This window comes from Zootoca vivipara, chromosome 2, assembly GCF_965207765.1.
Source record: "Zootoca vivipara chromosome 2, rZooViv2.hap1.1, whole genome shotgun sequence".
In the NCBI taxonomy this organism is placed as follows: domain Eukaryota; kingdom Metazoa; phylum Chordata; class Lepidosauria; order Squamata; family Lacertidae; genus Zootoca; species Zootoca vivipara.
This window is the reverse complement of record NC_142584.1, coordinates 20,335,055-20,342,510: the sequence shown is the minus strand read 5'-3', so window position 1 is coordinate 20,342,510 and position 7,456 is coordinate 20,335,055.

Genomic DNA, 7,456 nt, shown 5'->3' with positions numbered 1-7,456 from the left:
TGTCAGGGTGGAAGAGTCTTCCTAACTACACTACAAGCACCTCACTGCTTAATCTCAGTTTTTGTGATTTTATTTGAGCTCAGAGAGACTCAAATCACATTTAAAATTGGTGAAATCACATTTAAAATTGTATTCTCAGCATTCGAGGGCTGCAAGCGATCTCCTCCAAATCTAACTTTTTCTAACAAACTGACCCCATATACTCCGCATCATGCGGTGTAACAAAGCAGAAGATCACCACGTTTCCCCAAGGAAGAGGTGCCACTGAGAAGACAGGGAATAAATGTAAGAGGCACTGAAGAAATCACTCTTTCGACAACAAAAAGAAACACGCTTTTAGGTTGATGTTCCTTGAACATCATCAGAACAAAATGTTCAGGGCATTATTCTTTATTTCAACTCTGAAAATATCTCAAGCCCTGCCTGCCCCCATTTTCAAGGGACATAGAACACAAACCCAGTTTTAGTTTTGACTTACAAAGTCCCGAACAATTTAGGTGCAAGCTATCTGAGGGAGCACTTTCCTCCATATTGACCATTCCAAACATCGAGGTTTTCCCATCACTGGTGGACAAAGACTTTTCGGGGCCCGGGGCAGCACCGTGGGCGTGCACGCAGGGGCAGGGTGGGGCCCCATGCAGCGTGCATGCATGTCATCGCTGTGTACAATGCATGCACAGGAAGCATGCGCCATGTGCGCCATGCGTGGCGGCTCCGCAGCGGAGCCGCCGGTGGGCCTCGGGGCCGTGCGGGGATGCTGCCGCCCCCGCAGCGGCTACATCCCCATGCAGTGCTTGGGGTGTTTGCTGTCAGTTCCACTGCGTAGCGGGGCCTCTCCGCAATGGCGGTTGCACCGTGGAAGCAGCGGCCGTTGTCGGTGGAGAGGGGGCGCTCCCCCCCCCCGAGTGGAGCCTGGGGCGCTCCGCCCCTATCACGCCTCCCTTGCTACGCCCGTTTCCAATGAAGCCTTCCTGATTGCCTTACTACCTTGAGAGAACTGTTTGGTGGTAATGCAGTGGGGGGGGGGGCTTTTTCGGTAGTGGTGCCCTTGTCAGAATGGCCACTCCATTGAGTTAAGGCAGGCACCAACTTGGATCACATTTCAGTGTCTGCTAAAAAATAAATGATGTATTCCCTCAGGCCTTTGATGGATATTGATGCCAGTTTAACCTAATAATATATGCTTTGTTTCAGTAACTAAATGTTGAGGTAATTTTACTGACTTTTTTGTACCTCACCATATCCTCCAACATTTATCCGATGAACATAGGGATGTCCCATTCCATTATGATAATTTTACTATTTTTACCCCACACATTTTACTGGGTTGTCCCAACACTCTGGGCAGCTTCCAACATATATAAAAACATTTTTAAAAATTAAAAAAAACTTTTCTATTTGCCTTTAGATTGCCTTTAGACGGTTTGGGGGTCAGAAAACTCCATACCCTCCAGCATTTCTCCATTGAAAATAGGAATGTCCTAAGGAAAAGTGGGAGATTCCAGGATCAAATCAGAAACCGGGACGGGTTCACTAAATCAGGGACATCCCTGGAAAATAGGGACACTTGGAAGGTCTGCATCACTACTACCACCTTGTGATGTTTACATGAATAGTGGTATGGAAATAGTTTTAATAAGTAAATGTAAAGGTTGGGACGTTAGTAAATAAGTTTCTAAATCTGAGCCCTACCATTGTTCTACTGGGCCACACAACTTCTACAAACAGCAATATTCAACAATCCTTTATCAGGCTTAGCTGCTTTCCTCGTTTTCCCAAAGGCTACCTCAAGACATAACGAAGCTGCCTGTCACAATTTGTAAAGGGATTTTTTGCACATATCTATTTATACTGTTGGAAATTTAATTTAATTGCTACTATATCTAATTATATGGAAGCTGAACATTTATCCTGACTTGATTGAGAGAGACACAAAACTTTCCCTAAAAGGTAAATACAGTTTCTTTAGCTAGAAGCTCAGTAGCTGTATGCAATATGAAATCCAATTTAAAGTGGGTTCCCTAATGTCCCTCTTTCACTTGTCCTGGCAGAAAACCAGAGATTCTGACATAGTCAATATATGCATATAGTCAATTATCTGCTGCGTCTCTGCCCAACTTCAAATGGTGTCACACTTCAATTTTATTAGTATAGCTATGTCAGCTGAGGTAAAAGAAGGTTGTGTGTTTGTTCCTCTCCACCTATATTTTCCAAAGAACTATCCTGGCTTGGATTTAGTATTCTAAAGAGAGATTCATGTAGAGTATACATGATGCATACCCTCCAGCATTTCTCTGATGATAAGATTATTATGAAATAGGAACATCCCTATTATCTATACCCCTCCCATCTGACTGGGTCACCCCAGCCACTCTGGGCAGCTTCCAACATATAGAAAAACATAATAAAACTTATTTTTTAAAAAACTTTCCAATAAGGTCGTCTTCTAAAGGTTGTATAGTTATTCATCTCCTTGGCTCGTGGGTCACATAACTTCATACCCTCCAACATTTCTCTGATGAAAGTAAGGACATCCAACCATATTCTCCGATGGAAATATGGATGTCCTAAGGAAAAGTGGAACATTCCAGGATCAAATCAGAAACCGGGACGGCTTCTGTAAATCTGGGACTGTCCCTGGAAAATAGGGATACAGTGGTACCTTGGGTTACAAACACCTCAGGTTACATACACTTCAGGTTGCAGACTCCTCTAACCCAGAAATAGTACCTCGGGTTAAGAACTTTACCTCAGGATGAGAACAGAAATCGCATGGCGGCAGCGGGAGACCCCATTAGCTAAAGTGGTACCTCAGGTTAAGAACAGTTTCAGGTTAAGAACGGACCTCCGGAACGAATTAAGTCCATAACCAGAGGTACCACTGTACTTGGAGGGTCTGTATGGTGATGCCAGATGACTTGACAGGCGGGTGGTCTTGCCCACTTGTAAAAGTTGGCCTGTGGGGGAAAGTAGCCAAGGAGGACGGAATTCCTTGTGCATCAGCTGTTTCCCGGTAAGTTCAATCCTGTTTTCTATAGGGTTCAGTGCACCTGCTAGTTCCCTGTGGGGAACTCACTCAAGCATCCAAATCAAACAGGTCTGGATTCCCCACCCATCTGCTGATGCACATGAAGTTCAATCCAGCTAAGTCAAATGTGGGCAAGATGGGTGTGAATTGGGGGAACAGACTCACAGGCAAAATGCCTGGTGGCCCAGATTTGGCTCGCACGCTGGAGATCCCTCACCCCTGATGTAGATATAAACTTCTATCATCTCACATAGCGTTCTAGTAACTTCGCCTGTTCCCTGGTAGACCTTGGCTACTTCAGAGGAAAGAATGAGGCAGCTCACGTTTTGAAGTTTAAGAGAAATTACTGGAGAGAGGGGGGAAAGGTAGGGAAAATAGAATGAGGAACCGAATCTTCAAAATTCCCAACACACAATACTTAAACTGCTGCATATATGGGCAGAAAATATAAACAAAATCTGGGGGAGAAACCAAGGAGATGGCAGATGGGAGTCTACTGTTATAGTTAATTGCTCACTTGAGATGTTGTGAGCCATTTTGGACATGATTCTGTGGGGAAGTGGCATACAAACAAACAGATGAAGATGAAGAAGCAGCCAACAAGTTCGAGTAAAAACTGTGGTAGCTGAAAAATTGTGAGACTATAGGAAGCATCTATTGTTTTGAATGGATTGGGAAAATGGTGGAAAGGAAGACCCCATGTTGTGCCCTCTGTATATCAATGGATTCTGCTCTGTGAATGGCCCCCTTTTTTGTCAAGCCCTTATTGATTTCCATCAGCCAACAACTGCTTACTAAAATTCCATATGGGATTTGGCTTTCTTGAACGGGAAATTAATTGTTTCAACTAGCAAATTTAAACACTTTATAGGACAGCAACTCTTAGTATCTGACAGGCAATGCTACTAGATAGACTTGTTTGTATGCCCAAGGCATGCTGGGCACTAAAAATAAGATCTAATGAACATGTTGACTGAATATCGATGCAGCCTTTGGTTGCGGTCGGGTCTAATTTTAAAATCACTTGAACACTGAGAATTCCTTAAGTACAGCTGTTTACAGACGAAAGAATGAGGTGGGGACAGAAATTCTAATGGCAATAGAGTGATATCTCGGAGCATATTGCGTACTTAAATTGTGTGCTGCAAAAATTCCAAGGCTTTCCCTCTCGTAGTTGCGAATGTAGTCCTTTTTAATGACTGCTCCAGTCATGTGCTTTGACCAGTTTTACTTTTGGTGACTCTGATACTTTGTCCCTCCAGGGAGGTACATGGAACCATCACAGAGATATATTAGGAAAACTTTTATATTTTATATCCCGGCAAACGTGCTTTCGCTACCAATGCACACTTGTCAGGGAGGCCAAGCCCAATCCCAACTCAAAGGTGAGAGAATCTGGGAAAGATATGTTTGCAAATACATTTGTCATGTGCATACATGTACTCATAAAGCATTTGATCAGGATGCCCTTTGAAAACAGAATTGTGTGAAGTAGTTCTCAGCATCTCTTATCTCTCAGTTCAACAGGCCATTCTGCCTATGACAATGTAGTGTGTGTGTAGATTCTATTTTATTACATTCTTATTGCTCTACATCAGCTAGAATAAAGGTTTAGCAGTAACGAATTTCAGGCTTACCCCCTTTACGAGGCACTCTTCTGTCCCAAGACTAAGGCGCACAAAATCTGGCATACTTCCTCGTTCTTCGTTCAGCTTCACCATCTCACATCATCCAAGTTAAATGTGGCTATCCTGAACAGTAAGAAGTCTGTGCTCAAAATGTTAAGAGGAAAAACGGTAAGGCTTCCTTGGAGAGGGGACGCATATCATTCAAAATGGCTGTGTGGAGGAGCAATTTCCCCCAAATAAATGAGAATTAGGCCTACCCAAAGCAATTATCTTGCTGAGAAATTCATGCTCATCTCCGATACACAACAAAGAACAGCAGTTCCTTTAGGATATTCCTAATGACTGCTTGGCTGCTCCTGTCCATGTCCACACTGAAGGATCATCCTTGAGGTGAACCACAAAATTCCATTGCCACCATGGCTCCAAACATTATTATTATTATTATTATTATTATTATTATTATTATATACCATTTATATATACTAGGTTTCTCCAGCCAATCTGGGAGGCTCCCAACCGAATATTAAAGCACAATACAGCATTAAACATTAAAAACTTCCCTAAACAGGGCTGCCTTCAGATGTCTTCAAAAAGTAAGATAGTTGTTTATTGCCTTGACATCTGATGGGAGGGTGTTCCACAGGGCAGGCACCACTACTGAGAAGGCCCTCTGCTTGGTTCCCTGTAACCTCACTTCTCACAGTGAGGGAACCGCCAGAAGGCCCTCGGCGCTGGGCTGGACCTCAGTGTCCGGGATGAACGATGGGGGTGGAGACGCTCCTTCAGGTATACAGGACCGAGGCCGTTAGGGCTTTAATGGTCACTTTGGAGTCACTCACTTCTTAGCTGTGGTGGCTGATCTATTAAAATAAATGGGGCACTGCAATCTTAAGTCTGCCCTCACACAGTTCCTGCTTTTCTGCCTTCTTACTTATATCCAGTTCAGGGGGGGGGTAGCACTGGCTCTCAGGTGCCTCCTTAATCTATTGTTTGCGCTTGCACAACCAGGAGGAGGATGGGAACCAAACTAAAACTGGTTTAGCTCTGTCCTTAGCTCCTAAACCTGGCCACCCCGCCTTCTCCCATTGCTCAACAGGCCATTATTTTGTTCCCAGGCCTGCCCTAGACAGGGATACGGCACAGGGCACAGCAGAACCAGAACATTATTGTTCCCATCAGGCTGATCTATACTTAGACAAGCAGTACTCAGCGAAACAGATGCCCTTCTAAGTCACGGAAGAAAAAGCAATGGGTTCAGGGACCTCTGTACAATTTGTAGTCAATGCTATTTGGGAGTGCCTATATGCAGTTCTATTTAACAGCTGTGATATGCTTCTTGGCAGTGAAGCGAATGCTTGTAACATTATTAAGTACCAGAGCAGATGTGAAGCCATGGTTCTTAAGCTGCATGTCAGTGCCATGTTGAAAGATGCATGAAATGGGTTTATTTTATTGTGAACACCCCAGAGGTTGATAAGCCCTCTCTTAACGGAGAACAGCTGGACCGACTGCTTGCAAACATAGCTTCACTTTGCCTCTTCTTCCACTTAAAAGCAAACAGCAAAAAAATAATCTCCCCACAAATATTTAGGTCTGAATTCAAACAACTGCTCCATACTGACATGTATTATCGTTGGGAGTTTGTTCTGAGACAATCCATCAGCATGCACAGCAAACATGATGCAGTGGTAAATTTCAATATTATTTATTAAAAAGGCATTTTTATTATAAATACATTTTAAATGTAGCAGTAAAATACATTTTTGTGTTACCATTAATCTTTAAAAATAAAGAGTGCACCAAGACAATCATTACACTTGAAGATACTGTAAGACCCAGTCCTCCACGCAGTTTACAAGGAATTCAAAAGAAAAAGGGAAAAAAACCTTGGTGAAACCATTTTAAAAGGACCTTCTAGATTTAGCAGTCTTGACCACTGGTGGACAGTTAATGCAATTTGTGTTCTGAAAGGTTTAGAACATTATTGGTGCTTTGCAACTCTTCTGAGCTACATCTGGGGTTTCCGCTAATACTAGAAGTACTAACAATATAAGGCCATTTTCTTTGCTAAAGTAAGCCATGTTGAGTATCATTTGCAACACAACCACCTCAGTTATTTCACTGAGGATATTTATCTTGCCTCTCAGAGAATGGGATTAAAGTGGAGATATCTGTATTCAAAAGAGATTCTTTTTCTAACTCCATTTTACTAACAGACCCACATTAAAGGGGAATTTATCCACAGAACCACAATGGCATCCCAATTACAGAGCCTCAGGTACACCATTATCTCATTAAAATCAATGGGGTTTAAATTTGCATAATCGTACATTGTGGCCACAAACAAAAATCAGGCCTTACCTTCTCATTAGCTAGTCCTAGATACCTGGCCGTAACAGTAGTAGTAGTAGAAGAGGAGGAGGAGTTTGGATTTGATATCCCGCTTTATCACTACCTTAAGGAGTCTCAAAGCGGCTAACATTCTCCTTTCCCTTCCTCCCCTACAACAAACACTCTGTGAGGTGAGTGAGGCTGAGACTTCAGAGAAGTGTGACTAGCCCAAGATCACCCAGCAGCTGCATGTGGAGGAGCGGGGAAGCGAACCCGGTTCACCAGATTACGAGTCTACCGCTCTTAACCACTACACCACACTGTGTGGTGAACCTATTGGCATCCAGATGTTCTTGAACGGCAACTACCATCATCCCTGAGCACTGGTCGTGCTGGCTGGGGCTGACAGAGGTTGGAGCCCAACCACATCTGGAAGGACTCAGGTTCCCCATGTCAGGGCTACCTTAAC